Source organism: Hyla sarda, chromosome 8 (genome assembly GCF_029499605.1).
Source record: "Hyla sarda isolate aHylSar1 chromosome 8, aHylSar1.hap1, whole genome shotgun sequence".
NCBI classification, from domain to species: Eukaryota; Metazoa; Chordata; class Amphibia; order Anura; family Hylidae; genus Hyla; species Hyla sarda.
In genome coordinates, this window is record NC_079196.1 from 169,737,200 (window position 1) to 169,752,686 (window position 15,487).

General features: G+C 41.0%; 1 protein-coding gene and 1 long non-coding RNA gene across 6 annotated transcripts in view; one reads left to right on the top strand and one right to left on the bottom strand.

Annotated features, from left to right (window-relative positions):
* GSG1L (GSG1 like) overlaps positions 1–15,487 on the top strand; it is a 138,027-nt gene that overhangs the window by 94,118 nt on the left and 28,422 nt on the right. The window lies entirely within an intron of this gene.
* LOC130284422 (uncharacterized) overlaps positions 7,730–15,487 on the bottom strand; it is a 31,172-nt gene continuing 23,414 nt past the window's right edge. For both annotated transcript variants that reach the window (XR_008847023.1, XR_008847022.1), the window contains one exon: positions 7,730–8,255. This is a non-coding gene — a long non-coding RNA (uncharacterized LOC130284422). The remainder of the gene's footprint in view (positions 8,256–15,487) is intronic.

Here is a 15,487-nt window from a genome sequence, read left to right on the forward strand (position 1 = left end):
GTACACAATATATTGGCCCTCATTTACTATTCTAAACCCGTTTTTTTTTGGCGCATCTTTGTCTGCGACATGTCGCAGACATCGTGCCCCAGTCTGCGGCACGATGCGACATTTTTTCCCGATGGACCCGATGTGGATTCTCCCAAACCCGAAAAATTGGCGTAACCTGACATTTCTGAGCTTTACCACGTATTTATAACCCGAATTTGTTGAATTGTTGTGAATTTTTTCCCGACAACTCAGAGGAGTTGGAAACCAAAACCAACAAAACCCAGTGCGACAAACGGGATACAACATAATAATAAATACCAGGGGAAAAAAGCAGTCGGGTAAGAAAGCAAGATAGACTTACAACCCGATTTTCTAAGTAAATGAGGGCCATTATGTAACAAATGTTAGTCATATGGATGCAATTACAGTGAAACCACTTTAGGAAGATCACTCAAAATTGCATTACAAAGTGCTGATTTACAGGGGTTGGTCTTCTTACAGAAAATATATACAGAATAAAAATCCATCACAAAAAATCTGGTCTGAATCTTGGGTTGGTCTTGTCAAGGAGGTGGTCTTTGATAGATCTTTTACTATACTTCATAAGTCTTCCTTATATGTATCTTTGCAAATCTCTACAGAAAACATGGTAGCCATAGGATCCATAAGAACTAAGAGTGGTTGGTAATTGAAGTGTTGCTGCTTACTAATAGAAGTATTTTGTAATGTATTCATTTGGGGTTTTATAGTTGTTATGTTTATAACTGATAAAGCTATCTTTTTACTATACAATAAATAAATGTTAGGTTACTCAGAGCTGATCCTAAGGACCTCAATTCCTCAGGGGATCATGTTTGCTTTAATATTTTTGTTTTTGTTTTATACAAATATGCTTATAACAAATAGTTACTTTCTTACACCTTATGTTTAAATCTTTTCCCTTTTTTTAAGATACCTTTTTTTTTATTTTTTATCCATGAATAGGAATATTCTTATTTTCATCCACAGGCTAAAAATCTGTACATACTGCTCACAGCTAAGAAATTGCTGAAATTATATCCAGTATAAGCAATCATGTGTGAGCTAAGCAGCCAGAAATCCAAAATAATAGTTCCTACTTATAGTAGGTGTCATGCCGTGTGCATATTACAGCTCTGTACGTTATCCGAGTAGTAGGAATCCGTAATATGGCACCCATAGACTTTTATTGGGACTCAACTTTCATATGCCTCAAATTTTTTACATCGGCATAAATATGTTTTATTTTTATTTTTTTGCTTCTTCTTCTTTCAGACTCTATATGAAACCATCCAGAAAAGTGGAGTTATGCTCCTTTAGATACAGTGTTAAAAAGCCATTCTCACTTAGGAGCATTTTTTGGGGATTGGTTCTAAAGGCTAATGTAGGTATGTAGATATGCAAAATGTATGGCATATCTACAGGCTTCCTCTCCATTAACCCCTTCAGGACGGAGCCCATTTTGGCCTTAAGGACCGGAGCGTTTTTTGCACATCTGACCACTGTCACTTTAAACATTAATAACTCTGGAATGCTTTTAGTTATCATTCTGATTCCGAGATTGTTTTTTCGTGACATATTCTACTTTAACATAGTGGTAAATTTTTGTCGATACTTGCATCCTTTCTTGGTGAAAAATACGTAAATTTGATGAAAAATTTGAAAATTTTGCATTTTTCTAACTTTGAAGCTCTCTGCTTGTAAGGAAAATGGATATTACGAATAAATTTTTTTTGGTTCACATATACAATATGTCTACTTTATGTTTGCATCATAAAACTGACGTGTTTTTACTTTTGGAAGACACCAGAGGGCTTCAACGGTCAGCAGCAATTTTCCGATTTTTCACAAAATTTTCAAACTCAGTATTTTTCAGGGACCAGTTCAGGTTTGAAGTGGATTTGAAGGGTCTTCATATTAGAAATACCCCATAAATGACCCCATTATAAAAACTACACCCCCCAAAGTATTCAAAATGACATTCAGTCAGCGTTTTAACCCTTTAGGTGTTTCACACGAATAGCAGCAAAGTGAAGGAGAAAATTCACAATCTTCATTTTTTACACTCACATGTTCTTGTAGACCCAATTTTTGAATTTTTACAAGGGGTAAAAGGACAAAATTTTTACTTGTATTTGTAGCCCAATTTCTCTCGAGTAAGGACATACCTCATATGTCTATGTAAAGTGTTCGGCGGGCGCAGTAGAGGGCTCAGAAGGGAAGGAGCGACAAGGGGATTTTGGAGAGTACGTTTTTCTGACATGGTTTTTGGGGGGCATGTTACCTTTAGGAAGCCCTTATGGTGCCAGAACAGCAAAAAAAAAACACATGGCATACCATTTTGGAAACTAGACCCCTCGGGGAATGTAACATGGGATAAAGTGAACCTTAATACCCCACAGGTGTTTCACGACTTTTGCAAATGTAAAAAAAAAAAAAAAAAATTTACCTAAAATGCTTGTTTTCCCAAAAAATTTTTATTTTTAAAAAGGGTAATAGCAGAAAATACCCCTAAAAATTTGAAGCCCAATTTCTGCCGATTCAGAAAACACCCCATATGGGGGTGAGAAGTGCTCTGCTGGCGCACTACAGGTCTCGGAAGAGAAGGAGTCACATTTGGCTTTTTGAACGCAAATTTTTCTCTGGGGGCATGCCGCATTTAGGAAGCCCCTATGGTGCCAGGACAGCAAAAAAAAAACCACATGGCATACTATTTTGGAAACTAGACCCCTCGGGGAACGTAACAAGGGGTTAAGTGAACCTTTATACCGCACAGGTGTTTCACGACTTTTGCATATGTAAAAAAAAATTTTTTTTTTTACCTGAAATGCTTGTTTTCCCAAAAATTTTACATTTTTAAAAAGGGTAAAAGCAGAAAATACCCCCCAAAATTTGTAACACAATTTCTCCCGAGTACGGCGATACCCCATATGTGACCCTAAACTGTTGCCTTGAAATACGACAGGGCTCCAAAGTGAGAGCGCCATGCGCATTTGAGGCCTAAATTAGGGATTGCATAGGGGTGGACATAGGGGTATTCTACGCCAGTGATTCCCAAACAGGGTGCCTCCAGCTGTTGCAAAACTCCCAGCATGCCTGGACAGTCAACGGCTGTCCGACAATACTGGGAGTTGTTTTGCAACAGCTGGAGGGTCTGTTCTGGAAACAGTGGCGTACCAGACGTTTTTCATTTTTATTGGGGAGGGGAGGGGGGCTGTGTAGGGGTATGTGTATATGTAGTGTTTTTTACTTTTTATTTTATTTTTTGTGTTAGTGTAGTGTAGTGTTTTTAGGGTACAGTCGCACGGGCGGGGGGTTCACAGTAGTTTCTCGCTGGCAATTTGAGCTGCAGCAGAAAGTTTGCGGCAGCTCAAACTTGCAGCCAGATACTTACTGCAATCCTCCGCCCATGTGAGTGTACCCTGTACGTTCACATTGGGGGGGACATCCAGCTGTTGCATAACTACAACTCCCAGCATGCCCGTTGGCTGTCGGTGACTGCTGAGAGTTGCAGTTTTGCAACAACTGTAGGCACACTGGTTATGTATCACGGAGTTTGTGACCTAACTCAGTGTTTCACAACCAGTGTGCCTCCAGCTGTTGCAAAACTACAACTCCCAGCATGTACGGTGCATGGTGTACGGTGACTGCTGAGAGTTGTAGTTTGCAACAGCTGGAGGCACACCGGTTGTGAAACACTGAGTTAGGTAAAAAAAACTCTGAGTTTCACAACCAGTGTGCCTTCAGCTGTTGCAAAACTACAACTCTCAGCAGTCACCAACAGCCAACGGGCATGCTGGGAGTTGTAGTTATGCAACCAGCAGATGCACCACTACAACTCCCAGCATGCACTTTAGCTGTTTGTGCAAGCTGGGAGTTGTAGTTATACAACAGCTGAAGGTACACTTTTCCATAGAAAGAATGTGCCTCCAGCTGTTGCAAAACCATAAGTCCCAGCATGCCCATAAGGGAATGCTGGGAGTTATGGTGGTCTGCCTCCTGCTGTTGCATAACTACAGCTCCCAGCATGCCCTTTTAGCATGCTGGGAGCTGTTGCTAAGCAACAGCAGGAGGCTGTCACTCACCTCCAACGATCCAGACGCTGCAGGTCAGTCCTGCCGCCGCAGCTGCTCCTGGGGCCCCGATCCCAACAGGGGCGCCGGGGATCGGGGTCCCCAGCACCCGGGGTGCACGTCCCGCACCCGCTCACGTCCTCCAGAAGAGGGGCGGAGCGGGTGCGGGAGTGACACCCGCAGCAGGCGCCCTGATTGGTCGGCCGGTAATCCGGCCGACGAATCAGGGCGATCGTGAGGTGGCATCAGTGCCACCTTCCCCCCAGCAGGCTCTGGCTGTTCGGGGCCGTCAGAGACGGCCCCGAACAGCCAGTAATTCCGGGTCATCGGGTCACTGGAGACCCGATTGACCCGGAATCGCCGCAGATCGCTGGACTGAATTGTCCAGCGATCTGCGGCGATCGCCGACATGGGGGGGCATAATGACCCCCCTGGGCGATATGCTAGGATGCCTGCTGAACGATTTCAGCAGGCATCCGGCTCCGGTCCCCAACGGGTAGCGGTGGGGGCCGGAATTCCCACGGGCGTATGGATACGCCCTCGGTCCTTAAGGACTCGGGATGCAGGGCGTATCCATACGCCCTATGTCCTGAAGAGGTTAAAGGGTTTCACTGGTAAATATGATCTTATCTCCTATCCACAGGATAGGGGTTAAGTGTCTGATTGTGGGGGTCTGACTGCTGGGACTCCCACGATTTCTGAAACTGGGCCCTTGCTCTCAGAGAGAATGCATGCTGTAGACGGTGTATGCTCCATTGACTTCTATGAGAGCGCAGAAAAACTCAGGCATCTTATGCCTCTGGCACTCCCATACAAATTAATGAAGCGCGTGCTGTCTACAGCATGCACTCTCTCTGAGAGCAAGGACCCTGTTCTGTAGATTGCAGTGGTCTGACCACTGGGACACTTATTCCCTTTGCTCTGGATAGGAGAGAAGATCATTTTCCACTGGCGACCTCTGTAATAGAGAGGTAGCCTGTGGAAATGCCATTTTGACAAAGGGAATACCCCTTTAGTACCAATCCTGAAAATATGCTTGTAAGTGAGAATGGCTTTTTAATGTCTGAAGGAGCATACTTCCACTTTCTAATGTCTGAAGGAGCATGCCCTTGGTGACCTTTTACAGATACTGGTGCCCTTAAACTTCCAATTCTGGATTCATTTCTGAAGTAATTTTAAAAGCTGCAGTTTTATGTTTTTTTTCACATCTTTGATGAAGATCTTCTGTCAAGCTTTGACTTTTGACCGCAATTTTTGTCTGCAGATGTTTTGCTGGTCTTTGCATACTGAGTAGTGTTGAGCGGCATAGGCCATATTCGAATTCGCAATATTTCGCAAATATATTGACGAATATTCGTCATATATTCGCTAAATTCGCATATTCGTAATATTCGCGTTTTATTTTCGCATATGCATATCCAAATTTTAGCATATACGAAAATGCGCACGCCAGTCTCACACAGTAGCATTAGAGCCTTATTTACACCATACAAGCTGGAAGCAGAGAGGGATGATCACTGTGATGTGTACTGAAAAAAAAAAAATATTCATAATTACGAATAGATAGTGCTATATTCGCGAATATTCGCGAATTCGCAAATATGCGATATTCACGAATAAAATTTGTATTGCGAATATTCGCAAGCAACACTAATACTGAGATGTGATGAAGTAAACAGTAGACCTCACCACACCCATTAACTTGGCAACATGGGTCACAGACATCCCTACCAGAAATACAGCAACAATCATTCCCTTTTGTCAGGTCGGACATATCATACCCCAAAAAAAAATAACAGTATTAACAGTATATTAGAACATCACAAATAATAAAGTTTATCCACAGTGATATAAGATAAGTGACTAAAAAAAGGAGATGTTACCAGTGATGGCAGATGTATCACAAAGAGTTCATCTTGACTATGTAAAATAGAGGGTTCTAGTTATTTTCTCTCCTGCATATCCCGTAGATGTGACATGTGTTGAGAATATCTCCTTTGATTACATTCATTGAAGAGAAACTCACAGACTGTTCACCCGCACTTAACCAAATATATTGGGTTATAGTGCAGGTAAACAGCTTTAAAAAGAGGGGTTACTCACATTAATAGGTGTAGTAGTTGCTGTAATGAGCATACCTAACCAGTCTGTGTGTTTTGTTCTCTGGTCAGATAAGAATTACAGTCTTTGACTAATCAGCAGCTAGTGGGTTGTATTTCTAGGCCTCAAGCCTTTGTGGCTTTGCTCCTGATTTTAATTGACTTGCTGTTTTACTCTGTATTCCTTTTGTCTGTGTTTGTGCACACTTTGTGTTAGCCATGGTTTTCTATCCTGTATGGTTTTGAGCTTGTTCTCTTCTAAGTTATTCTGTGTATACTTGGTGTGTGTATACTTAGTCTTGTCCTATATCTTGGTTAGAGTTCAGACCAGATTTGTATTCTGTGTCCCTCCATGATTTGGAGTTTGGTTTTGTAGTTAATCCGGTTCCTCCTATTGGTTAGATCCGTTCCTGAGCTTTGCTATTTCCCTAACATAGGAGTCAGTTTGGTTTTTGTATCTAGTTTGAATTAGTTTTAGTGAATCCTGATCTGTTTAGTATCTTGACCCGTGTCCAGACCTGTTGGTCTTTGTGTGTTTATGTATCTGTCTCAGTTATCCAATTTTTGCATATCCTTCATCTACATAGTGTCTGACTTCAGTCTAACCTGTTCCCCCTCTGCATCCCTGGTTTTGACTCGCCATTATATTTCCTAGTTATCCTGTCTTGTTCATATTATCATACTTGCCATTTATCTTGCGTTGGTTCTTAGACTGTATGTCTGTACAATATATATCTGCTGCCCCCCGTTTCACTGATATCTATTTACTACATATTCATGCATTCCTGCCATTTTTGAATATTCTAGTTTCCTGACTTGTGTTCCCAGATCTTGTACATTTCGCTCCTGCACATTAGTTAGTGTATGAATTGTCGCCCAGTTGTAGAGCCACCGTTTAGGATGACTATGCAAGTAGGCAGGGAAAGAGGTTCAGGGTCAGCTTAGGGCTCACTCCTTCCTGCCCTATTTGACACATTATTGTGACAGTTGCAAGGTCATTGCTGTTTATTCATTCATTCCTATTGTGCTGCTGTATGCAATGTAGACGTCTTGCAGAGGTTTTTTTTACTCATTCTTATTGTGCTACTGGGCCCACCTAGCTCCCCTTCCTCCTCCATATTCCCTGACCAGCCAGCCCCTCTCATGAATATGCCAATGCATTTACCCTCACGTATTTGCATGTTTAACACAGGGGTGGGCGGGGAATATGGAACAACAAAGAACATTCGAAATGTTATCATAAATATTTACACAAACCTAGAATCCCTCCATCATATAATGTCTAGCCATTGCATTATAATATGATGTATACAAAAAAAATCTATAAATGTATCACATCTATATACACCCTGCTACATCCATGCGTCCCAGGGACTGACCTATAATTTAATGAAATGTATATTACAATATTAAGGCATATTCGGGGCTCAGTTATGTCAACCCCATGTATAAATGCGATCCCTTTCATTGGTTTCAGACTGTAGCTTACAGAAGGCAGCGACAGGAGCAATAACCATAAATGACCGTAAATTAGCATTTAAAGTTTTTTAAATTGCAAACCAAAACAGTGGATTTATACAGAAGACTTTAGAATTTACCCGAAAAAATGTTAATGTCTCAATATCCATAATGTGTCGCAGGGTTTTACATTTTAATGTTTTTAACTTTTCGGTTAATCCAAAGAAGAAGAAAAAAAACAGGTGCAAAATGTAGACATCGAAGTGTTCTCGCTCTCGGAATCCTTCACTAGCTTGTGCATTTCTCTTTTTCAGTATTTCTTCTCAAGCAATTAAACTGTCTTTCTGGTTCTGTGCATCAAACCTTCTCTTTTATACCCAGCCACATTGGAATTCCAGAAGCAGCATTGCATTCTGTGACAGGAAGCATTCTATCTTCAGGGGATTCTTTGATATGGTAAAAGGCAGAAAATGAAAGTCTTGGAATAGAACGCCAATTTGAGATGATAAAAACCATATACGTATATATTACAGGTGGTTTGGCTGGGATAGATAGTGTAGGTTCAGCATTTACTTTTTACCATTAGGCCTTGAAAACCATCATTGAACCCAGATTACTGAAACAAACAGAAGAGGGACAATGCCAACAATTTTAGAGAATTATTTACTGTTCGTGTGTTACGAAAAAATTCAGCTTCTTCTGAAAACAGATAGATATCCATATACAACCAAGATTTCTCACTCTTCTATCAGTTAGTTATTTATGTTCATATTATTATATAGGATATAATGCTATATAATGATATAGTAGGTCATACAACAACAGCAATGCTTACTATTAACCCCTTAGAACCAAGACCATTTTGGCCTTAAAGAGGTACTCCGCTGCTCAGCGTTTGGAACAAATTGACAAAGCCAATTTTATTTTTGCATTTTTGTTTTTTCCTCCTTGCCTTCTAAAAAACTCAACTCTTTTATATTTTCATCCACAGACGATTATGAGGGCTTGTTGTTTGCGTCATCAATTGCGTCCTTTGTTTGCGTCCTTTGTAATGACATCACTCATTTTAAAATAAAATTTATGGCGCAACCAAAAAAATACTATTTGTGTGGCGAAATTGAAAAGAAAACTGCAATTTTGCTGATTTTGGAAGGTTTCGTTTTCACGCTGTACAATTTACATTAAAAATGACATGTTTTCTTTATTTTGTGGGTCAATGTGATTAAAATGATACCCATGATTACGTACTTTTCTATTACTGCTGCGCTTAAAAAAAATCTCAAACTTTTTAATCAAATTAGTATGCTTGAAACCCCTCTATTTTGACGACTTATAACGTTTTCATTTTTCCGTATAAGCGGTGCGATGAGGGCTCAATTATTGCTCCATAATCTTACTTTTTATTGATACCACATTTGCATTTATAAAACTTTTAATACATTTTTTATACATTTTTTTGGGAATATGATGTGAAAAAAAGCAGCAATTTTGGATTCCTTTTTTTTCCGTTTACTCCATTCATCATACAGGATAGTTAACATTATATTTTGATAGTTCAGACAATTACGCACGCGGCAATACCAAATATGTTTATTAATTTTAGTTTTTTACCCTTTTTGGGGGTAAAATGGGAAAAAGGGACATATCACAATTTTATTGGGGATTTTTCAAATTTTTTTATTATTTTTTACACTTTTTATGTCTCCATAGGGGACTATTTATAGCAATCACTTGATTGCTAATACTGTTCAGTGCTATGCATAGGGCATAGAACTGATCAGTGTTATCGTTCATCTTCTTCTCTGGTTTGCTCGATCTCAGACCATAGCAGAAGACCCCGTGAGATGGACAGAGGCAGGTGAGAGGACCTCCTGCAGCCATGCTGGATGATCGGAACCCCGTGGCAGCGCTGTGGACGATCCGATCATCCATTTTAAGTGCCGCACTGCCGCAGATGCCATAATCTGTATTGATCAGGGCAACTGAGGGGTTAATGGCGGACATCCCTGGTTGTTGACAGCAGCCGGGACCTGCTGTGCGTGATGTGAGCGGTCATGTTCATGACGTAAATGTATGTCATGGTGCATTAATTCTGGTGCGTTAATTCTGGTGGAGAATTTTATTTTTTATTTTTTTATTAACTGGTGCCAGAAAGTTAAACATATTTGTAAATTACTTCGATTAAAAAATCTTAACCTTTCAGTACTTATACTGTACACTACAGAGGAAGTTCTTTTCTTTCTGAATTTCTTTTCAGTCTGACCACAGTGCTCTCTGCTGACACCTCTGTCCATGTCAGGAACTGTCCAGAGCAGGAGCAAATCCCCATAGACAACCTATCCTACTCTGGACAGTTTCTGACATGGATTTCCATCAATTGCCATATAGTAGAACAATGTTTCCTAACCAGGGTGCCTGCAGCTGTTGCACAACTACAACTCCTTGCATGCCTGGACAGCCTATGGATATCCGGGCATGCCAGGAGTTCTAGTTGTGCAACATCTGGAGGCACCCTGGTTGAGAAATACTATAGTAAAGGATAGTGGGTCAAGGCTAGATAAAGATCCTTTGGTTCGAAACGTGTTGGCTTGCCGCGTTTCTCAGTTTTCTTTATATCAACATCTACTGTTATTTTTTTAAATAATAAAAAAAATATATAATTTCTCTATCCAGGTGCTGGAGTCCTAGCAAAATGTTTGAAAACATTTAAATAATTTCACATTGAGCTCAAGGATCAGACGCATGTCCTTGGGATAAAACTAGGTCTAGAGTGTAAAAAGTTTCTTACATTATAAAAATGGTCCTATATAAAATATATGAATAGTTAGTAACAATTGTCTGTTTTGTTAGTTATTTACGTTCCTATTATTTTATAGGATATAATGATATAGTTTTATACAGTCAGATCATACAACAACAGAAATGCTTACCATTAACAGTGCTGACAGTGTTGATGAACCCTCATACATGGGCACTTCCCATCAAGTACTATATGGTGCCATATAGTAGTGCAGCGTTTCCCAACCAGGATGCCTCCAGCTGTTGCAAAACTACAATTCTCAGCATGCCAGGAGGTGTAGTTCTGCAACAGCTGGAGGCATCCTGGTTGAGAAACACTATAGTAGAGAATAGTGGGTAGAGACTAGATAAAGAATCATTGGTTAAAACGTGTTGGTTTGCTTTTTTTCTCATTTTTATTTATATCAACCTCTTCTATTGGGTTTATTTTAATTATATTATTAATAAAATAATTCCATCCAAGTGCTGGAGTCCTAGCGTAATGCAAAAACAGTTTTAAAACATTTGAATAATTTCCCATTGAGCTAAAGTATGTCCTTGGAATACAACTGGTCTTATATAGAACCATAAAAAAAATGGTTCGATATAAAACATATGAAGAATAGATAGTTGTTACAATTTACTGTCTTGTTACAACGTTATTCTCAATAAAAACAAATTTTGACATAGTAATCAGACATGTCAGAATGTGTTGATCGCACCAGGTCTCATAGCTGAGACCCACCGCGATTGTGAGTTATTAGCCGGGGAAGCAGGAGACGTTGCGCTTCGCTCCCAGATGGGCTGAAAAATTCATACATTTCTCTGCCTAGACGTCTATGTAGGAAAATGGACAGATCTCAATGGTGATGTTTGCCAATAAGCTATTGAAGAAGAAATGATCAGAGACTACAGGAATACATTTTACTTGCTTTGAAACTGGTATTGCAGTTTGACTAGGGTCACTATGTCTTACAGAAGTGCGGGTTTATGTGTTTGGTCTAGTTCAAATCCACAGGCTTAATGGCAGCTGCCTTGGCAGAGCACTATGAGATTGGCAGCATGGCACAACCACGGTGCCATGCATTCTCTAACAATGAGAGAGGGACGTCACTCAAACACATTCATTTATGGTCATCAACTAACCCCACCTGGTCCTGATGGCAGTGGCATATACTGTTCGTCATAGTAGGAAGCAGCCAGTGTCTATAACGCCTTAAAGGGGAACTCTGGTAAAAACAAGTGGAAAACAAATGTTTTCAAATCAACTGGTGCCAGAAAGTTAAAAGGATTAGTAAATTGCTTCTAATTTCAAAATCTTAATCCTTCCAATACTTATCAGCTGCTGTATACTACAGAAAAAATTGTGTAATTCTTTCCAGTCTGACAACAGTGCTCTCTACTGACACCTCTGTCCATGTCAGGAACTGTCCAGCTTAGATGCAAATCCCCATAGAAAACCTCTCCTGCTCTTGACAGAGTTCCTGACACAGACGGAAGGGTCAGCAAAGAGCACTTTGGTCAGAATGGAAAGAACTTTACAGATTTCTCTGCAGTAAATCGGTAGTATACAGCAACTGAAAAGTACTGGAATAGTTAAGATTTTTAAATACAAGTAATTTACAAATCTGTTTAACTTTCTGGCACCAGTTGATTAGAATTTTTTTTTTCCACCGGAGTACCCCTTTAAAGTTGATTTCCACTTTTTAACATCATGTTCTGAGTTTCCTAATATATCTATACATTGGTCTTAGCTGTGTTTTTCTAACTCCCCTATACTCCCCTATACAGTGGTCCCTCAACATACGATGGTAATCCGTTCCAAATGGACCATCGTTTGTTGAAACCATCGTATGTTGAGGGATCCGTGCAATGTAAAGTATAGGACAGTGGTCTACAACCTGCGGACCTCCAGATGTTGCAAAACTACAAAACCCAGCATGCCCGGACAGCCAACGGCTGTCCTGGCATGCTGGGAGTTGTAGTTTTGCAACATCTGGAGGTCCGCAGGTTGAAGACCACTGGTATTGGAGGATATACTCATGTGTCCCAGCTGCTCCGGACCCATCACCGCTCGTCACCGCTGCCCTGGATGTCGCCTTCCATCGCTGTTGCCACGTCCCCGGGGTGTCCCCGACACTCTGGCAAGGCCTCTGCTTCCCCGGCATCCTCGCTCTCATGTCGCCATCATCAAGTCGCTACGCACGCCGCTCCTATTGGATGACGGGACGTGTGCGCAGCGATGTGATGACGACGATGGAGAGCACAGACGATGCAGGGGATCGTGAAGAGGACGCTCTGGAGCCCCAAGGACAGGTAAGTGACCACACGGGGCACCGTAAACGGCTATCCGGTGGCAGCTGAAGCAGTCTGCGCTGCCGGATAGCCATTTATGCGATGGCCCCGACATACAAAAGCATCGTATGTTGATGCTGCCTTCAACTTGCGATGGCCTCTGAGAGGCCATCGTATGTTGAAATGATTGTATGTTGGGGCCATTGTAGGTCGGGGGGTCACTGTATAGCTATTACATTTAATGATAATATTTGTGTTGCTTAAGTCCCCATAGGGAACATTTGTTTGTATTAAAATTTCATGTGAAAGAATAGAGGCAGTACCTAAGTAGCCTCTGGTGGTGACTGCAAGCAGCCAGAATATTATAATGTGAATCTAAGTCTTGAATCTAATTATAATGTGAATCTAAGCAGGAAATTTGGAGGTAGTAGGCAGAAATACTGACCCTTTTTTAACTCCACGCAAGGCCTGCAGGTCCTGTGCCCTCTCCCACGATATAACACAGGGTCACGCGGTGACCCTACGTCATATCGGGTCGGTCCCAGTGGCTAACGGTAGCCAGGACCCTTGGCTAATAGCGGACATCACCGATTGCGGTGACATGTGTTATTAACCCTTTAGATGCAAAGTTGATTGCAGCATCTAAAATTAAAAAAATTGCATTCCCGGCTGCTTAGTCGGGCTGATCGGGACCACCACGGTGAAACTGCGGAGTCCTAATCATCTAGGACGTATCAGGAGGGTCCCTTACCTGCCTCCTGCACGTCCGATTGGCGATTGATTGCTCCAAGCCTGGCTTCAGCAATCGACTGCCGATAACACTGATCAATACAATGCTATGGCATAACATTTATCAGTGCTGGCAATCAATGTACTGCATATTATATTCTTCTATGGGGGCTATAACACTGCAAAAAAAAAGTAAAAAAAAAAAAAAGTTAATAAATGTTATTTAACGTTTCAAAGAAGCAGGAAAATAATCGGCAACTCACCGCAACCAGCTGAATAAATCTTCTTTTATTTTATACTCACAAATATGTTACATGGGAAGAGGGTAGTAGGGGGACACAGGATGGCGACCAAGCTCCGTTTCGCACGGTGATCGTGCTTCCTCCGGCCAGAGGAAGCACGATCACCGTGCGAAACGGAGCTTGGTCGCCATCCTGTGTCCCCCTACTACCCTCTTCCCATGTAACATATTTGTGAGTATAAAATAAAAGAAGATTTATTCAGCTGGTTGCGGTGAGTTGCCGATTATTTTCCTGCTTCTTTGAAACGTCTTCATGCACTATTGTCAATCAGGGCACCACCTCCAGCATTCCTAGTCCAAGTCTGCCATTTCATCTTTGTTCTACACTCAAATGGGGAAGTAGTGCCGTGCTGGCTATCTACGAAATGTTATTTAACCCTTTCCCTAATAAAAGTTTGAATCACCCTCCTGTTCCCATTTAATAAAAAACTATGTAAATAAAAATAAATATAAACATATGTGGTATCGCCGCGTGCGTAAATGTCCAAACTATAAAAATATATAATTAATTAAACCGCACAGTCAATGCCGTACACGTAAAAAAAATTAAAAAGTCTAAAATAGCGTATTTTTGGTAACTTTTTATACTGTAAAAAAATTTATAAAAGCGATCAAAAAGTCCAATCAAAACAAAAATGGTACCGATAAAAACTTCAGATCACAGCGCAAAAAATTAGTCATCATACATCCCCGTATGCGGAAAAATTAAAAAGTTATAGGTGTCAGAAGATGACATTTTTAAACGTTTACATTTTCCTGCATGTAGTTATGATTTTTTCCAGAAGTACGACTAAATCAAACCTATATAAGTAGGGTATCATTTTAATCGTATGGAACTACTGAATAAAGAAAAAGTGTCATTTTTACTGAAAAATGTACCAAGTAGAAACAGAAGCCCCCAAAAGTTGCAAAATTGCATTTTTTCTTAAATTTTGTCACACAAACATTTTTTTTTTTTTGTTTCCCCGTAGATTTTTGGGTAAAATGACTGATGTAATTACAAAGTAGAATTGGTGGCACAAAAAATAAGCCATAATATGGATTTTTAGGTGCAAAATTTAAAGGGTTATGACCTTTTACAGTTAAGGAGGAAAAAACGAAAGTGCAAAAACGGATAAACATTGAGTCCTTAAGGGGTTAAATCTATCTATTAAATCTATTCAACTTTCTGGAGCCAGTTGATATGGAAAAAAAAATAGTTTTCCATCGGAGTGCCCCTTTAACCAGTGCAGACTATTGGACCTATTCATACTAAAAAAACATGTGTTCAAGTTCTGTTAAAAAAAATTGTTGCCTATAATACTGTTGTTAACCCCTTAACGACACAGGACGTAAATGTACGTCCTGGTGATGTGGTACTTAACGCACCAGGACGTACATTTACGTCCTGAGCAAAACCCCGGGCATCGGAGCGATGCCGGCATCATGCGCGGCAGGTCCCGGCTGTGGATCGCAGCCAGGGACCCGCCGGTAATGGCGGACAACCGTGATCCCGCGGATGTCCGCCATTAACCCCTCAGATGCCGTGATCAGTACAGATCACGGCATCTGCAGCATCGCGGTCACTTAACAGGATGATCGGATCGCCCGCAGCGCTGCCGTGGCGATCCGAAAATCCTGCACGGCAGACGGAGGTTCCCTCACCTGCCTCCGCTGTCTTCCGGGAGTCTTCTGCTCTGATCTGCCTTCCCGCAGACCAGAGCAGAAGATGACCGATAATGCTGATCAGTGCTGTGTCCCATACA